At 52.0% G+C, this 18,015-nt stretch overlaps 1 protein-coding gene across 7 annotated transcripts in view; it reads left to right on the top strand.

Annotated features, from left to right (window-relative positions):
- EFCAB6 (EF-hand calcium binding domain 6) overlaps positions 1 to 18,015 on the top strand; it is a 251,139-nt gene that overhangs the window by 209,893 nt on the left and 23,231 nt on the right. The gene's annotated exons all lie outside the window — the stretch shown is intronic.

The following is an 18,015-nucleotide window of genomic DNA, read 5'->3' as shown; positions in this document are numbered from 1 at the left end:
GATTTTGTTGAGGACACCCTATGTGCCGGTCCCTGGGGCGTGTATCAGCCAAATCTGGGCTGGAGATGAGCGTGGAGAGGGTGGGCTTTAACAGAGACATGATCAGCAGGAGGAGAGATTGCTGGGAAAGTCAGGGAGGGCTCCCGGGAGGAGGGTGTGTGACTGACTGCAGAGCTCTTGCTCCTCCCCCCAGACTGCATTTCTGGCCGCACCAGGTTTTTACCCTGAGGCTGTTTCTTGATCTCTAACCGTAAATGGACCCGAATCGTTAGCAACAATCACAGTCCGGTTTCGGCCAACACGGATTTCTCTGATCGCCATTCCGTGCTGAGAGGGAACAGAGGGAACAGAGTGGCATGGTCCCCGCCTGCATGGAAGGAGAGATGAAAATAAACATGTGAGCCATCCACAACTAATGCAGCGGTCAAATCACAGGGGGCCTGTCCTGCCATATATTGAACTGTCCCTCTGCAGCCGGATACCTACGTCATTTCCAATGGCACATGCTCTTATGTGTGACGAACACCTACGTTCACAAATCCTTGATCACTGATCCAGGACGGACCCTTGGACATTCACATATGCGAGCAAACAGAGTGAACATTTTTAAGGTCTGAGGTTCTTTGTAATGCTAACAACACCAAACGCTACACAGTGCCTTCCAAGGGCCACTCTTCCTGGTCCTTTACATACATGAACCCGCCCAGTCCTTTAATACCAATACTTGGCATGTGCTATTAATGTCCCTTGTTATAGATGGGGACCCTAAGGCACAGAGACATTAATTTGCGCACAGGCCCCCTGATGGCAGGTGGCAGAGCTGGTCTGTGAGCAAGAGGTCTCTCCCAGCTCCAGGCCCCTCGATGCGTGCCATGTCTCCCGTGTGGGCTGTGACTTCTTTCCTCGTTGCCGTTTAGACGGACATCCCTAAGCAATGGATGCTGTCGGGTTGCACGTCTTCAAACTGCATGCCAGTGGTACTCCATCGAATACTGTTTTCTGTGCTTACTTTTTTTTGTTTGCTCTCACGCGTTCAGGACTTAGCCGTGTTATCCCTTTGGTCTTAGTGCATTCCCTTATTAGGCTGCCATAAAATGAATCCATCGAATGAATACATTCTGTTAAATGGACGCACCCTGTTCGGTTATCAGCCTCCCGCTAATGACCGTGTAGGCTGTTTACAGTTTTCTCCATTACAAGCAGAGCACCAGCCAGCCTCCTGCATCGGTCCCCTGGTGACGCTCGGAGTTACCCTGCGTGGGATCGGAGGGCACGTGCATGGGCAGCATCCCAGGGGCCGCCGCTGTGGCTGCACTGATCAGTGCACGCTCCCACCAGCCTTGGGTGAGAGCTGCGAACGCTCCAGGTCTCCAGGAGTCCTGGGTATTGGCAGATGTTTTCATTCCTGCCCATCTGAATATCAGTAAGCCTGCGCGTTTTCTTGTGTTATGAGCCATTCAGGTTTCATTATCTGAGAAGGGTTCCTGTCCTTTGTTGGTACGTGAGCAGCAAATACCTCCTCCTGGCCTGTGACTCGTCTTCTCTCTCTGTTTATGGTGATGCTCACTATTTTTAACGAGTACACTTTTTTCCCCTGACTTTAGATATTCACTGTGGGAATTCTGGCAGATCCAGGAAAGTGCAAAAAAGAAAACGGGGCTCAAAACCCCATGCTGATGCCGTGTTGGCGAGAACAGCCCCCACCGTGTGCTGGGCCGTTCTCCCCACACGGTCTCACCAGGCTCTTATCCCAGCGAAGCTCTCCGGAAGTCAGACTCCCGCCGGGTCAACTAGCAGAGGAGACCAGGCAGGTTCAGCTCCGGAGCAGACATTCTCTCGATGTGCCACACTGCCTTGGAGATCTCCCCCCCCCCCCCCCCCCGCCTTCTTAATGCATCTTTTCCCTAGTCCTTTTATCGTGACAAAACACTCTTACCGTAAAACTTACCGTCTTAATCGTTGTTACGTGCACAGTTGAGTGGTATTAAGATCCATACACACGGCTGTGCAACCATCACCACCACCCCCTCCAGAACTCTTTCCATCTTGCAAAACCGAAACGAGACACTGATTAACCCCCCCAACCCCTTCGCCCCAGCCGTTGGTGACCACCGCTCCGCTTTGCGTCGCTGTGATTTTGACCGCTCGTAGAAGTGGAACCATACGGTATTTGTCTTTCTGTGGCTAGCTTATTTCGGCTCAGCATAGTGTCCCCGAGGTTCATGCGTGTTGTAGCCTGTGTCCGAATTTCCTTCCTTTTTAAGTCTAAATAATAGTCCACTGTAGGGATACGCCAGGCTTTGCTTATCCGTTCTTCTATCGGTGGTTGCTTCCACGTCTTAGCGGTTACGAATAATGCTGCCATGAGCCAGCGTGCTTTGTTTTACAGAATGGAGGTGACACTGGCTATGTGATCGTGGATCTTGCTTCTTTTCTCCTCCAGGTTAAATTGCACCACGTCGCTGGAAGGTTTTCCAAACATGGGCCAAAACGCCTTTGTAGCACTCCATCTACTCCCCGCTTTTTTTTTTTAATTTTTTTTTTAACGTTTATTTATTTTGGAGACAGAGAGAGACAGAGCATGAACGGGGGAGGGGCAGAGAGAGGGAAACACAGAATCTGAAACAGGCTCCAGACCCTGAGCTGTCAGCACAGAGCCCGACGCGGGGCTCGAACTCACGGAGTGTGAGATCATGACCTGAGCTGAAGTCGGCCGCTCAACCGACTGAGCCACCCAGGCGCCCCTGGCCTGGGTGCCTCTACTCCCTGCTTTTTAAGCGTCTAGATTTTTTTTCCAGCTTTTGCCGTTGTAAGTTACTCCGCCATGAACACTTCATATGTAAATCTATATCTGCGTTTTGGATTCTTTCCTAGAGAAAAGAATCCAAAGAAATAAATAACTGAAGTCAAAAGATAGGAATATTTTTATTGGTCTCGAGAGCAGCCCCGTACTTTTTAAAGTAATTTTTTCTATTGGGCGGAATCACATGAAATCGCCGTTTTTGGAGCCAGAAGTGACCGAATACTGACAATTTGGTGTGGCCTAAGCTAATATCTGTAGAAGTCATTTATGCCCCATTTTACACGATCTGGAATATTCTGGCAATTTTGAAGGAGAGAATTAAAGTTATCCCCAGGGGCAACCACTGTTAACATTTTGGTGTATTTACTTCCAATCCTGTTTTCTGTGCGAGTATCCTTTGGGGGTACGTGTAGGTCAGCGCGCGTACGCTGCTGACCTGGGGGTTGTTGGCGGATTTTCTCAGCTCTTAAGAGGCTCTTTTTCAACAATCGTTTCGTATTTGTATCGAAGTAATATATGCCCCGTGGAGAGGAAATTGAACGGTGGCGAGAGCGTTGAAAGCAGAGATTACTGGATCAACTCTTCACCCCTCTGCCCCCCAAGAGCAGTCACTGAGACTTGTTCCTGCGGCATACCTTCTCCCCTCTCGGTCACCCTTGGGTTTCTTAAAACGACCCTCCTGGGCATTTTTCGGGACTGTGGGTACGAGAGGCGAGGCCTCGCTTTGTCGTTCCACCTCCCAGCTTCTCGCCGCCCCGCACCGTCTCCCCCAGAACTACCATTTCACTTACTGTGGCGTCCCTGGCATCTTCCAGGCTATTGATTTTTCTCCAGAACCTGGATTTCCTTTGACACGGGCCCTCCCACGGTGTGGACTCACTCACTCACTCCTCCATCCGCCAACGTTTCCTACATGCCGGCGATCAGCTGGTGCTGGGCCGGCAGTGACCCAGACTGATGCGGTCCCCGCCTTCCAGGGGCTTGTGAGATGGGGAGACGAGAAATGAGAAATGTATCCTACGTCAGATTCCAGAACATGCTGCCGAGGAAAATAAGGCGGGACAGAAGGAGGGCATGTCTGAAGAGTCTAGAGGAGGTGACCTCTAGGGGAGGGGTGTTAGGGGACACAGCTAGTTCAAGGACTCGGCAGGAAGGTGTCCCATCAGCTTGCTTCCCCGGGCGTGAGAGAGGAAATACAGCCAGGGAGGGATGGGGCAGGCGGCCTTGTCGCCTGGGGTCAGGGTGCAGGCTGTAATGCTTTGACTGTAAGCGACACACGGAAGCGGCGGCTGGAGGAGTGCGCTGACCTGGGGCAGAGGAGCGTCGGTTAGAAAGTCAGAAAACTCAGTGTGGCTGCTGTCTGGAGAAGGGACAGTGGGGCCAAGGACCAGAGCGAGGCGGGAGGCTCACGGCCCCGGGAGGGATGCTGCTGGCGTGGCTCCGTTCTAGAAACATTTGGAAAGTGGAACAGACAGGCTTCACTGATCCATGCTCCGTGAAGGAATGAGAGGCAGGAACAGCCGCAGCTTTCTGGCCTCTAGGGGGAGGAAAAAGGGAGGAGGGGTCTGCTGGGACAGGTGTCCTAACGGACTTGGCCGATCCCCTGGCGTTGGTCCTGCAGGTGCCTCCAGTGCTCGGCATTCTAGTGCGATAGCGTGCCTCTGTCGAGCACTTAGGAGTATGAGCCCAAACCCTTCCAGCGGCGTAGTGCCTGACCGCCTTGAGCCCTCCCAACAGCCCAGTGCCAGGGGGCAGCCGGCCCGCCAGCAGGGGAGGCAGGGCTCCAGCCTCAGTGCGGCCACAGCCGTCCTCCCTCACAGGTCACCACGAGCATCTCTGTCCACTCGGGAATTCCCGGACCGAGGGTGAAGCTTCCAGTGTGGCCAGCTTGCTTTGCGAACATTAGTTGTGCCTGATTTTCCTTCCCAGAGTCTCCCTTGCCTCCGGAAACACTTTGCCGAATGTTCTCGCGGAGAGGTTTCCGGATGAAGTGCGAGATAAGTGATGCTGCGAAGGGTGCTCAGGGACAGGAGTGAGCGTGCTGGGCCGGAAGTGGCCGGGGCTGGGGACACGGAGACGGCCGCGCCCGGACCCCTGCACAGCCCTCCTCCCGCTGTTCCTGGCGTTATCGAGAAGCCCGAACTTTGGCAGAGGCGCGTCGACCGGGAGAACAAGCCGATCAAGGGACTTGTAGGCTCAAAGCCCCGCACGAAGGCAGGGCGTGTGGCCTCGATGTGCGGGGACCAGAGGCGGTTCGAGTCAGAGCGAGCAAGGTGGGGCTTTTCCTTCTTCCTGTTTCTCTGCAGAGGGCGGGAGGGGCAGGGGCCACCCCCGCCCTTTGTTCTCTGCCCCAGAGTTCAGTCCCTTTGAGATCACTGAGACCTCTGAGCAAGGGCGTGAGTTAGCTTAGTCAGGTGGCTGGAGCGGGGAGGAGGCTGTGGGAGAGCCGAGCCTCTTTCTAAAGTTCAATCCCGGGCTGGCATTTTTAATAGAAGGAAAAGAAGTAACAAATAATGGGAGTAGTTAACGCATCGTCCTCAAGCTCATTGCATATGATACCAGTCATCCCTCCCCTCTAGGGGACACATGGGAGACAAGTAATTAAAAGCAGATTACCAAAATGTAATTAAGACAGCCGGTGCCGCTCCCTGCAAAGGAGGTTCACCCTGAATAATCCCTCGCCAAACCGAATCCGTTCTTGGAAAAGGAACAACTTTTCAACACGCTTTGTAAGGCCTCGGGTAGATTGAAAGTATGCAGAGAGTAGAGACGAGAATTTTACACCTACTCACAACCCGTTTCTTATATTGGACACCCTGCTAAATCTGTCCTCCGAAACTTCTATTGATCTCCTGTCTCGTATGCCTGTCACACACGACATGTGAAAATCATCCGAGCGCTTTTCAGAACAGATGCCGCATTATTTTCAGATCCTGGTATGCAACTCTGGCATGGCGCAGCGTCTCCTCGGTGCTCCTTCTGCCGCCTCATTACGCACCGCCAAAGTCAGACAGCACTTCTCAAAGCGCGGGTCACGGGCCTCGGGCCAGGGCGGATCAACACGCCCCAGCCCGGCCGGGGTCATTCTCGCGCACCACGCTCGGCTCCGAGAGCCCCGTGCAGGGTTTCCTGGGGGCCCAGAGACTTGGGAGCCGGGGGAACACAGAGGGGCCCCCGTCTTTGCGTGCCTCCTCCCTCCTGCCAAACCGTCACACCCCGATTCAAGACGAGGAGCGCGAACCAGTGTGGCAGGAAGGAGGGGGGGACGGAGTACTGAAACCGAAATGCTACCCGGTGGCTTAGTTCAAAAGAAGAAAAAAGACAAGCACTGAGCCATGGTGTCGGTACCTTTTTCACAAGACTCCCACAGACTGGGTGAAAACATTATCTGAATTTCCATCCTCTGCGAATAGCTCTTTTTCACTTCTGGGAAAAACATTTTACATTCAAAACGCTACGTGCAAAATAGAGAGTATCACCTTGTTTTTAGAAAATCGTCCCCGCTTAACATTTCTTTTAAGTCTTAAAGTGCACTTTCAGTATCTTCGGTGAATAGAAAAATATCGCTCAGAGCAGAAATAGAATTTTTAAAAGACATACCAGAAACCCATATAAAATCTCTCTACTTTATTACCAGGGAAATAATGGAATCTTTTAACAAAACGCATCCTTACCTAATACAGAGTAATTTTGTCACATTGGAGCACACGGAGAGCCAATGAGAGCCTCCCGTACTTTGTGTTTATAATATATGGTCTTTAAAGTCATTCAGCGAGATGTTAAATAATCTGAAGACGGGTTTTTCCGAGAGAGAATGTAAGCCTGTAGTTTTTAGCCGAAGAAGGAACCGTAAAGCACATCAAAATGTTTGTAATCTTTTATGAACATTGTATTTATGTTAGTTGCTAACAGCGTTACTTGGATTTATCTTTCTTTTTATTGTAAATATAATGGTGTCCATGTATTTTTAATGAATGGATAAAGAATGAGGAGTTCCCTTTTCAGGAAACAGTGCTAAGGTTATCGGGGATAAATTAAGTAAATGATTAAGATGTATCATTACTGTTATTTACTCTTGCTCCCGATGGCAAGAAAGGCGAAGTCCTCTTGATATGATTTCCATGATTTTCTTAAACATTTCCCCTAAACTTCACTCACTCTCCACTTGCTAGCCAACATTTACTACCTACTGTCTTGGAGAACATGGCAGGTTGTAAGGGACAGCGCAGGCCGACTTGGACGCATGGGGTGGCCCTGGTGACTGGCCAGGGGGAAGGGCTCTTGGGTTGACTGTGCCTAAAGTGAGAAAGAAGAGTATTGTCACCCATAGCCTTGGATATTGGCAGCAGCTGCCCGGCGGGGCCTCCAGGCGTTGGGTGGCTCCCCGTGGGAGTCAGGCAGACAGGACACATCCACCTCCCCGCTCTGGCCCTTTGGGCTGAGTGAGCCGGCTACCTTGCTGGTGGTCACTGCCGGCACCTTGGCACGACCAAATGTCTGCTCCCTCTGGGCATCAGCGTCTGCACTGGTCCTAGCGCTGACCCAGCGTTTGCACAATACAGACGGCCCGCGTGAAGCCAACCGTAGCGATAAAAGCCGCAGAATGAAAATACCGTCGTCCCAGAAGATGAATAATTCGGTGTACAACCTGGTAAACTTACGTGGCTGCCACTTAGCCTGGGCAAAGTCATTCTTTCAAGGTTAAAAACTCTCCCAGACCTGGCTCGGTTACAGCTCCTGCGCCGCGCATCCCGGGTCCCACCTGCGCCTGGAGCCGCCTCCGAGGAAGGATTGGGGCCGGGCGCCCACTGCCCTAGCAGCTGCCAGTGAAGACGCCCTGGAGGCAGGACAGGGGCCACCGCCAAAGGGAGCGTAGCCTGGTTTCTGATGCCCCTGGCAGAAATGTGAATGGGGAACAGGCTGGCTTCCACCTGTGCAGGGAGGTCACGTTGCTCGCCCACCACTTCTCCATCTGAGGGATCCCTTCTCAAACACAGTCGTTTCAGGCAGACAGGGAGGTGACCCTGTCCAGTCAACAGGGTTTGGAAGAAAGCATATCCATGTTGAATTTCTACTCAAGTAGTTACTATGAATCTGAGTGAGTGAATTTTCTCAAACCCAAACATTCCGTGCTTGGTGGGAGGGGGTGGGCGGGGACGGGCTTTCGTCCACCTCCGTGTCCCAGCTCCTCTGACGCTGCACCCTGTGTCTGTCACTCGCTCTGGCATTCTCAAAACACTCTCACAAGCACGCCCTCTCCAATACGTGTTGGCATCCTTTCTTGATTCCTAGCCCCAGTGAGATGCTACCTAGATGTTCAAAATAAATGGACTGTGGCGTGGCCGGGCCAGGCAGGTCCCCATTCATTGATCCCTCTGGAGCCAGGACAGTCTAAGTTAATTATAATTTGTGGTCAATTAAGGACCAGAGTTGTGCTGTACCGTTGGCTGTACAAGGTCATGAGTGTATCAGGAAGCCAGGAATCAACCCAAGAAGTCATTGTCCCAAATAAGTCTTGCAGAGAAAATCCAGAACACGGATAGGGCTGGTGTCTTGTTTATTGTCATATGCCTTGGTGTCTAACTTGTAGGTGAGCTATTTATGTTCTGGCTCAGATGCAGTATTCTCCTGGAAGAATCTTAACTTTCTTTTTTTAAAAAAAAAATACTTTTTTAAGTTTACTTACTTATTTTGAGAAGAGAGAGAGAGAGAGAAAATCCCAAGCAGGCTCTGCTCTGTCGGCTCAGAGCCCGACCCAGGGCTCAAACTGACAAACCATGAGATCATGACCTGAGCCTAAATCAAGAGTCAGACACTTAACTGACTGAGCCACCCGGGCTCCCCAAGAGTCTGAGCTTCCAACACTCATCAAATGTGGATGAGAATGTGTGCCAGGCACTGGGCCTGTCTTGGGGGCCAGGCAGACGGGAAGACAGGTAGACAGACATACTCCCACTTCCCTCCGAGTGTCTCCTGCTCTGGCAGAAATAGCTGTGACCACTGGCATACAGACTGGAAAGTTCCATCTCTTGACTTCTACTGAGGCCTGAATTTGGATGGTCCATGCTGAGAGATTAAGAGGAAGGAGCAAGTCGCCCACCCTCCTAATGATGGTACCTGGCCAGTTACCAACGCCATCTTGTCGCCCACAGTCAGACTCCAGCATCCCAACGGATGTACACATTGGGCAGGCGCTGGTCTAAGCCTGTACGTAAATTAACTCAGCCAACCTCCTGACAGCAGCCTTTGAAGGTGCGGGCACTATCATTATCCCTATTTTGCAGTTGAGGAAACTGAGGTACAGAGAGGTCAAGGCATCCATTCCCGGTCACACGGCTAGAAGTGAAGAGCCAGCAGGCTCGTGCTCTCAGAGTCCTCCCGTCAGATGGGACCCGTCCTCACGTCCACCCTGTGGGACTGTTACTTGGATTAGTGGGTTAATGCGGAACGAGCTTTGCCTGGTACCGAGCGCAGCAAACCCCAAATATTTGCATTCGCTGTTCTTTTTTTTATTCTCTCCTCCTTCAGTGAGTGTGTGTTTAATGTTTAATGTTTAGTAATGATGTGATTATATGGTGTGGGATTTATTTGAGTGGAAGAATTTATTTTAATAGTTTCATAAACGACTTCAGCCACGAGTTTATTGACTCATTAAAGGGTTGAAGGGGTGGCTCAAATGTTTCCTTTACTTCCCTGCATTTTATGGCAATTTCACGCTGGCGAAGGGTTTGTGAATTGGGCGTTTGCAAAGGCATCTTGGAGAGATCCTTTGTGAGTGTCGAGCTGTCTGATGGAAGTGAGCTTGGAACCAGAGGAGGGAGGACTTGCCCTGCATCATCAGGGCAAAGAGGAGAGCCAGCAGCTTTGATGAGCTTGTGCCAAGCCGGGCTGTTGGGAGATGGGGCTTCCCAGGTGGGCACCCGCGCGTGCAGAGACCCACGTGGGGACGGCTCCTCACTGTGGGCATGACTCGCATGGGTTGGGGTGAGGGGAGAGGGCAAGAGCAGTGGGGGTGAGGCCAGAGAGGGAAGGGCTCAGGGAGGCAGGCCCAGGGCGGGGCTCTCAGGGTGGGTCTCCCTTCCCTGCTTGGCTCCCCCAGCCATCTGCGAAAGCTTCCGCTCCTCCAGGGCAGGGGGTCAGCCTGCCATCCAGGCCTCTGTTCCCAGTGCCTGGGCCAGCGCGCGATACACAGTGGGTAGGTCCTCGTCCTATGTATGAGTTGTCACGTCCTTATGACTGGTAGGTACTTATATTCTCATGCGTGTGGTAGGCGGCTATAGTCATGCTGCGTGGGAGGAGCGTAGCCCTGACATCAGACCATCTCGAGCTCTATTGTCGGTTGAGGGGAGTGGCCTGGGGTCCAACCGCAGGGGAGTCCTCACCCCTCGAAGCTCAGCCCCTCTTCCTTTGTCTAAACAACAGGGAGAACCATGGCTGCCTCAGGGGACGATTCAAGGATTGGAGGAACTTCCATAACACCCTAGCCCAGCACCTGCATGATGGAGGCGCATTGAAAGGTGGCCTCCGGAACTGGGTCTCAGTACCTTGGTTCAGTTGACTGGAAGCATGTCTTGGTTATAGCCTTTCCAAAGGAAGTTCTGGGAACCTTTAGACCGACCATTACTCATTGCCCAGAAGGAATTCTTGCATGGAAAGAGATCTCAGGTCTAGGCAGTGGTCATGGCGCCATGAAACCTGGGTTATGCCTGGAACCCTACTGTCACTCCCCCACTTCCGCAAACGGCGCACTGGGTCATGGACACCAATTCGCTGGTCACTCAGATCTCGAGACCTCCTAGTGGACGAGAGTCCACCCTTGGGGAGGCTTGGGGGGCTCTCAGAGTGGCAAGAGTCTGGTTCACGATACGGTGATAAGGGTCTACAGCAGTGTGCTTGCGCAAAGAGCTTCCACTTTATGCTCATCTGGATTTTTTAACGTTTTATCTTTTTTTCTTGTTTTTTGACAGGCAGTCTCGCTTATGTTGTTATTTTTAACATTCATTTATTCACTGTAAATACAAATGAAGATACAGTACAATTAATTTTCTTTGCTAATCAAAATATTTGATCAAATGAAGCAGTTTTTCGATTCTTAGAAGTAATTATACTGTTCTTTAAAAGGAAGTGGAGGAATTCTTTACAGAGTATTTCTAATTAGGAGTTTTGTTACCTGCTGTGTTCTTATTCTGTATGAAGTTTCGAGGTTGTGTTTTTTTTTTTTCCTCCTGTAAGGAATCCTAGAGAAACTATACAATTGTGTCCCTAAGTATTTAGAACAAAACTTAGTAGGAGAATTGTGCTATCTGATTAGCTAATTACAACCTTCCTAATCGCTAAATTAATACACCGACATATTTCTTTAAAAAAATGTTTTTAATGTTTATATTTATTTTTGAGACAGAGAGAGACAGAGCATGAGCAAGGGAGGGGTAGAGAGAGAGGGAGACGCAGAATCAGAAGCAGGCTCCAGGCTCCGAGCTGTCGGCACAGAGCCCGACGCGGGGCTCGAACCCACGAACCGCGAGATAGTGACCTGAGCCGAAGTCGGACGCTCAACCGACTGAGCCACCCAGACAACCCTACACCAACATATTTCTAATCTGACGCCTGGATACACCACACTGTCAAGCCTGTTGCTCCCAGCCAGGTGACCGCCACCTGGGACACCTGCAGAAGGAGGGTCCCAAAGTTCCCTTGCAGCGTGCCCATCGTCAAGGAACACTGAGCGCAAAAAACCATCCACACCAAACAACTTAACTCCTTTTCTTTGTACTCTGTGCCCACCCTCGTCTATTTCTTACTAACTAGACATTCAGAACTGTGTTGGTCAGCTACTGCTAAGTAACAAACAACCACGACATCTCCACAACAGCAGCATTTATTTCGTTTTTCCATCTGTATTGTGACTGGTCTAGGCTGGCTCAGCTCTGGGTGGCATGCCTGGGTCATCTCTGTTCCACGTGTTCTCACCCTCCTCCTCGGACCAGTGCTGTCCCCCAGGCCTGTTCTTCTCAAGACAGTGTCGCTGGCACAGGAGGATTTGCCCAGTCACACAAGTGCTTTTTATATTCTTTGTTCATGTTATACTTGCCAACATTCCCTTGCCCAAAGCAAGTTGTATGGCTGAATCCAAAGCCACGTGGCAGACAGAGGACGTGGATACAGGGAGAGTTGAGAAAAATAGAGCCTTGAATGCAATATCCCACAAGGGAACAAATGTACGTGTGTCTCCGTTTCCAGCTCTATTGTGTTAGTTGACAATTCAGTCCACCTCTTCCCTATTACGTTCCCTCTTCCCTGTTATATCTAGAGAAGTTGTTTGGGATACAATGTAGTGCAAAATCGATTTCCTAAGTCAGCCAAGACCGTGGCTGGACATAACTTAGTGACAGTATGCTGGAAGGTTCTTTTCAGGAATCATTCCCCTATTCGAGCTGTTGCAAGAAGCGTACGATAGACTGCATGGGAGCTAACAAAATTCCGGGTTCAGTTAACCCTTCTGGAGCACACACCCTGGTTCTTGCCACCGGCTTAACCCCCCCCCCCCCCCAAGTGCTGCTCCCTCTCCTGGGTTAGAGGCAGGTCAGCCAGCCCCTCGCCTGGAGCTTCCCCCACCGCTTCAGATGTGAGTTTCCCGCAGCAGAGACAGGCTAATTCATCTTTATCTCAGGCGGGCTGGTACAGTGCCTTCCTGAAATGGATGGTGTGCTCCTTGATTGTGTCTGCGTTGTGCTGGATGGTTCTCTTCGACTGCTGTGGCTGTCACTACTTTACAGACGGAGAGCCTACACCCAGAAAGGTGAAGTGACTCGCGTGAAGTCGCCAGCCACACGATGTCCGAGCAGGGCACTGGCTTAGCCATCCTGAATCTGAGCCCATGACCTGACCTCCGGCACCCCTGCCGCCCAGGGCCCTGGGGCAGCTGCTCAGGAGACCCGGGTCCTGTGAAACAGTCACAGGGTACCTGGGCTCATGCCCCAGCTCCTGGGGTGCGTGACCACACCTCAGACCTGGCTTCCACCTCCCTGGCAGGTGGCCTGACCTACAGGTATAGAATGCACCAGAATGCCTCTGATTACTCAGGATAGAAACGGTGTTAACCGGGAGCTGAGACTCAAACCCAGGTCTGGCAGACTCAGGCAAAAATATCTGTAATAACACCCCCCAGCAGCAGCAGCAACAGCAGCGAGAGTGGCAGCCCGCGTTTGCCAGGCACTGAGCCAAACACTGCACGGTTTTATTCTGCTGAAATCCCAGGCCCGCCCTTTGTGATGGTTCTGTTTTTATCCCGGTGAGGAAAATGAGGCAGAGAGGGGTGTATGTCTTGCTCAAGGCCATAAGAAAAAGGCAGAGCTCAGCTCCATTCAGCAGCCCCAAAGCCCTTGGTTCATGTCCCTGCCCTCCAGGCCCAGCACCCTCCGCCTGAAGGTCTGGCCCCGGCAGGTGCACTCCATCCGGTTGGCACACCCTTGTTGGATTACTGTGCTCCCGCAGCGGCCAGGCGGGCCCCTTCTTAGTGTGCTCGTGCAGGGGCCCAGAGATGGCCCTGGCCTGAGCAGGGAGGATGAGCCACGGGCTGGGGATCCCAGCGCTGTGCCTACAAGGCTCTCCCCATGTCTTCAGCCAATGGCTGTGTGAGGGCCCAAGACAGTGGCAGAGACATCAGCCTGCAAGAGGGAGAGGGGCCCTGAAGCTGGGCCAAAGGGTTGGGCTCCAAATGAATTCTGCGTAGGTCCACGCTCGCTTCTCTTTGACCCCCTCAACTTAGACTTCTTCCCTCTGGTCTCCCCCACCCAGGCTGCCTCCCTCAGACTCCCCTAGACTTCCTCCCTCCGACCTGCCCCCACACACTGCTTCCCTCTAACTCCCACCCGCTGGGCAGCTCTTGGGGGATCCTGAGCAATGGCTAGATTTGGAACCACAGGTTTATGTTGTAAAGCCGGGACTTGGTTTTTACTAAGTGAGATACGTGGATATGTTTGAAACTGAAGCACTCCAAGTTATTTGCAGGCTCTGTGAGGATTGTATGCGTCACGTATTGGGACGTTTATACATTTCGCCAACAGGGACCAGGAATTTTCTTTGTGGCAGTGGGGGACGGTATTTCTCTGCGACATCAGGAGGGACACTGGGTAAAACAAGGCTCCATGAGTACCCTTGGGTAAATGAGAGAAAATTCCTTCGAAACATATAAATCATTCTCCAACAGGGTCAGACCCATGGTGGACAGGATTCCACTTTGTATTTTCTTTTTCTTTTTTGCATTTAAATGGTACCCGGCACAGCCAGGCATGCATACAGTTGTCAGATGAGCCGTCGAGGGCTGGAGCACCGAGGTGCGGGCCCCGCGGCTCCCGTTCCAGGCAACGGTGTGGACGAAGGTGGGTGCCCGGCACCCGATTCCTTCCCTGTATAGCTCTTGGTGCTGCAGCTACGATTGCTATGCCGGGTGAGGGTGCCTTTTATGGGAAGCGTAGCTAGTATTGGAAAGTGACATTTGCATCTCAAGATAGTGGTGTCCTTTCTGATTAGGAGACACATTCCTTCTAGTTATAGAAAAAGCACCATTTCTTTCCCCCATTCAGATATAATGATCACGTGAGAAGCTCCAGAACACAGACGCGCCAGACCAGGAGCCATCTGTTCTTCCCTGGCGTCTTCAGTCCCTCGGAGCGAGGCTGGCGGTGGCTGAGCGGCTTTGTTAAAAAGCAGGGATGGGAACCAGAATGCGGGTGCCTAACGGATTCGGCTCCTAAGCGCCCTGACGCAAGAGCCAGGAGGCTCTGCCCTTCAGAGGCCGGTGGGTGCCCTGGGCAGCGTGGCGTGCGGAGCGGCCGTGGGCCCGGGGACCTCCAGGTCCGTGGCACATCCCTGGGCACCGAGGTGATGACGGTGGTGCCGCTGGGGGTGGCGTTATTGGTGATCCTCGTGTGTTCTTCGTACCCTTTTTGTCGTTGCTAAGTTTTCGACAGCGAACACGCAATAATTGTTGCAGGCAGGAAAAGAGTATTTCCCTCGGGCAGCAAATCCACCTTGGTGAGAAGTTTCAGTCACCCGCACTCTTGTGTGTTGGCCACGAAATTGTGCCGCTTCTGTTCTCCTTGGGAAGTGCCCGCGTGTGTCCCCGGCCCGGGGGAGGGCTGGGGGAGGCGTGTGTGCAAAGAGCCCGGAATCTGCGGGCCAGCACCTTTGTCTCTTTCCGACCCCGGGCATTCCCCAGCCTCCCGACCTTGCCGTGTGAGGACGTGGCCTCCAGCTCTGGGTCTTTGGCTGACTTGCCCCTGCCTTTCCTTGCCTCCCAGGCCAGTCCCTCCTCCTCAGGGAGGCCCAGCTACGTCCCTGGCAGGGCGCCCCCTTCTCAGAGCACACGACCCGCTTAGGATCTCCGCTCGCCCCTGAGACTTCGCCCCGGTCTCTCTCTATCCCCCCCTCGACACTCCCCCTGGGCAGAGACTTTTTCAAAGGATTACTTCTTAACCTCCGCCTCCCCAGTATCCGGAAGAGCGCCTGGCACACAGCAGATGTCCCACGGGTGTTGGTGAGACTCCGTACAGTACTCGAGGGCATGCATTCTGTGCTCATTCTCTGCTAGTGCACCAGCACAGGTGCTCACCCGTGTGAGCACAGGGCTCTGGGAGTCAGGCGTCACTGAGATGCGTGCACAGGTGGAGAGCAGGGGTCCCATTCACATCCAGGGCTGTCACGCTGAGCAGGGCTCCCTGCCCAGGCTCTCGGCAGCGCCGTTCACAACCAGACTGTCCCAAGCCCCGGACCTCAGGACCCCTGACCCTCGGGGCCGGCAGGACTCCTGGCTGGGGAGTTCCCGTCATCCTCTTGACTTTGTCTTCCCTTACCTCGCCACCCAGAGAACAAGCATTAATATTCGTGTGTCTGTGTCTTGTGTCTGTGTTTATGTGATCACTTGGACCATTTTATGGTTCTTTTCCACTTAGTACGTCACAGACGTTTTACCATATTATTAAATAATTCCTTAAAAGACTATAATAGCTGCATTGTAATCCATCCTATAGAAATACCGTATCTTATTTAACTGTTGCCCCGATGTCAGACATCCAAATTGGCGCCAGTTTTTTTCTCTGTCTCGTAAATTTTGTAAATAATCCTGTAATGGTCATAATTCCATGAGCTCGCTGTGTTTCTTTCCTTGAGGAGAGTCCTGAAAGGGGAGGTGCTAGGTCACAGGAACTTGTTACGGCTTTAGATCCCTTATTCCACCTGCTCCAGCATTGAGCTCATCAGTCAAAAAATGTGCCAGTTTGTTAAAAGAAAACAGTCGGATCTCATTTTCATTTGCACTGCTTTGCATCGTGACAAGGTCAGAGACTTTTAACCGTAGGTTCAGGGCCACTGCCCCGAGTGGCCCACAAGGATCCCACCAGTTCGTTCGTTGTATTGGTCGTGACATTTTCCGCTCTTTGGGTGCATTGCTTATCCGTTCTTTCTTTGAACAAGCATAAGACCCTGCTGTGTGCCAAGTCAGTGGGGGATTCAGCAGTGAACAAAAGACTAGAGCCCTTGCCTTCATGAGGTTTATCTTCTGTTAGGGTGAAGAAGACAATTAAGGAATAAACACACAAGGGATCGGAGAGCAAAAAGCACCACAGAACACCAGCGAGGACAGGGGAGAGGGAGTGTGGAGCGTGGTTCTAAACATGTTCTAAAGACCTTGAAGGAAGTCTGCAAACAGCAAGTGCAAAGGCCCTGAGGCAGAAAGGCGCTGGCTGTGCTTGAAGCAAAGCAAGAGGCCTGGTGGCTCTGAGCAGAGTGAGCAAGGAAGACAGTCACAAAGCGAGGTCAGAGGGCAATGAGGCCAAGTCGGGGAGGGCCATTGTGAAGCTCTGCCTGTTACTCTGGGCAACAGGTGAAGCCTTTTGAGAGTTTTGCTTGACCTGATGTACACCTTAAAAAGATCATTCTCAGAAGAGAGGGACGATGGCTTTTTAATGATGGCTCTGCCCTCGCCTACCACTCCGTCGAGGGAACAAGTGTTAATACTTGGGGGGGGGGGGGGTGTACAGCTATGTGTGCACTTTAAAAAGGTCATCCACAGAGGGCGATGGCTGCGCGTGGAAGCAGGGAGACAGTTGCAGTAATCTGTGCAAGAGATGATGGTGGCTTGGACCAGGAGGTGAGAATGGAGAGTCAACTTCCATTGGGATCGTGGGCGGTTAGGGAGTAGGGGTAGGTCTTTCGCAGGTGACTCCGGGCCTGAGCTACTCGAAGCACATGCTCCATTTGCGGAGGTGGAGACCTCGGGAGGCCGATGGTTTGAAGCTGACGAGTCAGGAGAGAAGAAGGAACTTTCCTTGGTGAAGCTCGGATGTTCTTTCTTGCTTGCGAGGACCGCTCTTAACCCAGAGCTGACTTGGGGTCAGCCACGCCGTTCCCCGCTCCTTCAGTAGCCTTGACGTCATGGCTCAGCACAGCAGAGGCCTGTTTCCCACCCATCCACAGCCCGAGCAGGTGGCCACGGATTTACTGGCATGGTTCGAGACCAGCTACACTACTCTGATCATAGCACGTTTATGACATTTTAATATCCAGCAGGTCAAAGGCTTGATTACTTGCCTTTCCCCAAAATGTCGCAGCTATTCTCTATATTTATTTTTCCGTATCAACTTTAATGTCCATGTGTCTAATGGTTTAAACATTTTTTATGTTTATTCATTTTTGAGAGAGAGAGAGAGAGACAGAGCATGAGCGGGGGAGGGGCAGAGAGAGAGGAAGACACAGAATCCGAAGCAGGCTCCAGGCTCCGAGCCGTCAGCACAGAGCCCGACGTGGGGCTCGAACTCACAAACCGTGAGATCATGACCTGAGCCGAAGTTAGATGCCCAACCCACCGAGCCACCCAGGCGCCCCATCCATTGAGATGTTTCTTAGGATTTTATTAACTTGTATTTATAATTCGAGAAGACCTTTTGAAATGCAGTCTTCACATCTGGGATCACAGTGCACGTCCCTTTGCCGTTCCATCCTTGCTTTCTACCCCTCCCCCCCCCCCCCCCAGAACGTGCACAGCTGTCTCTGTATACCTTACTCTTGCATATGAAATTTCTCCCAAGGTACTCAAGAGCTTGTCACTAATGTAAACGTGTGTTGTTTTCACAACACAATTTCTAATGAGTTATAATTACTGCCCCCCGAATGGTCTTGCTTTTTTGCATTTTTGGCTTCATTCCAGGCGCTTT

The sequence above is a fragment of the Prionailurus viverrinus genome, chromosome B4, assembly GCF_022837055.1.
Source record: "Prionailurus viverrinus isolate Anna chromosome B4, UM_Priviv_1.0, whole genome shotgun sequence".
Classification (NCBI taxonomy): Eukaryota; Metazoa; Chordata; class Mammalia; order Carnivora; family Felidae; genus Prionailurus; species Prionailurus viverrinus.
The sequence above is the reverse complement of the archived record's forward strand: the minus strand, read 5'-3'. Positions and strand labels throughout refer to the sequence as shown.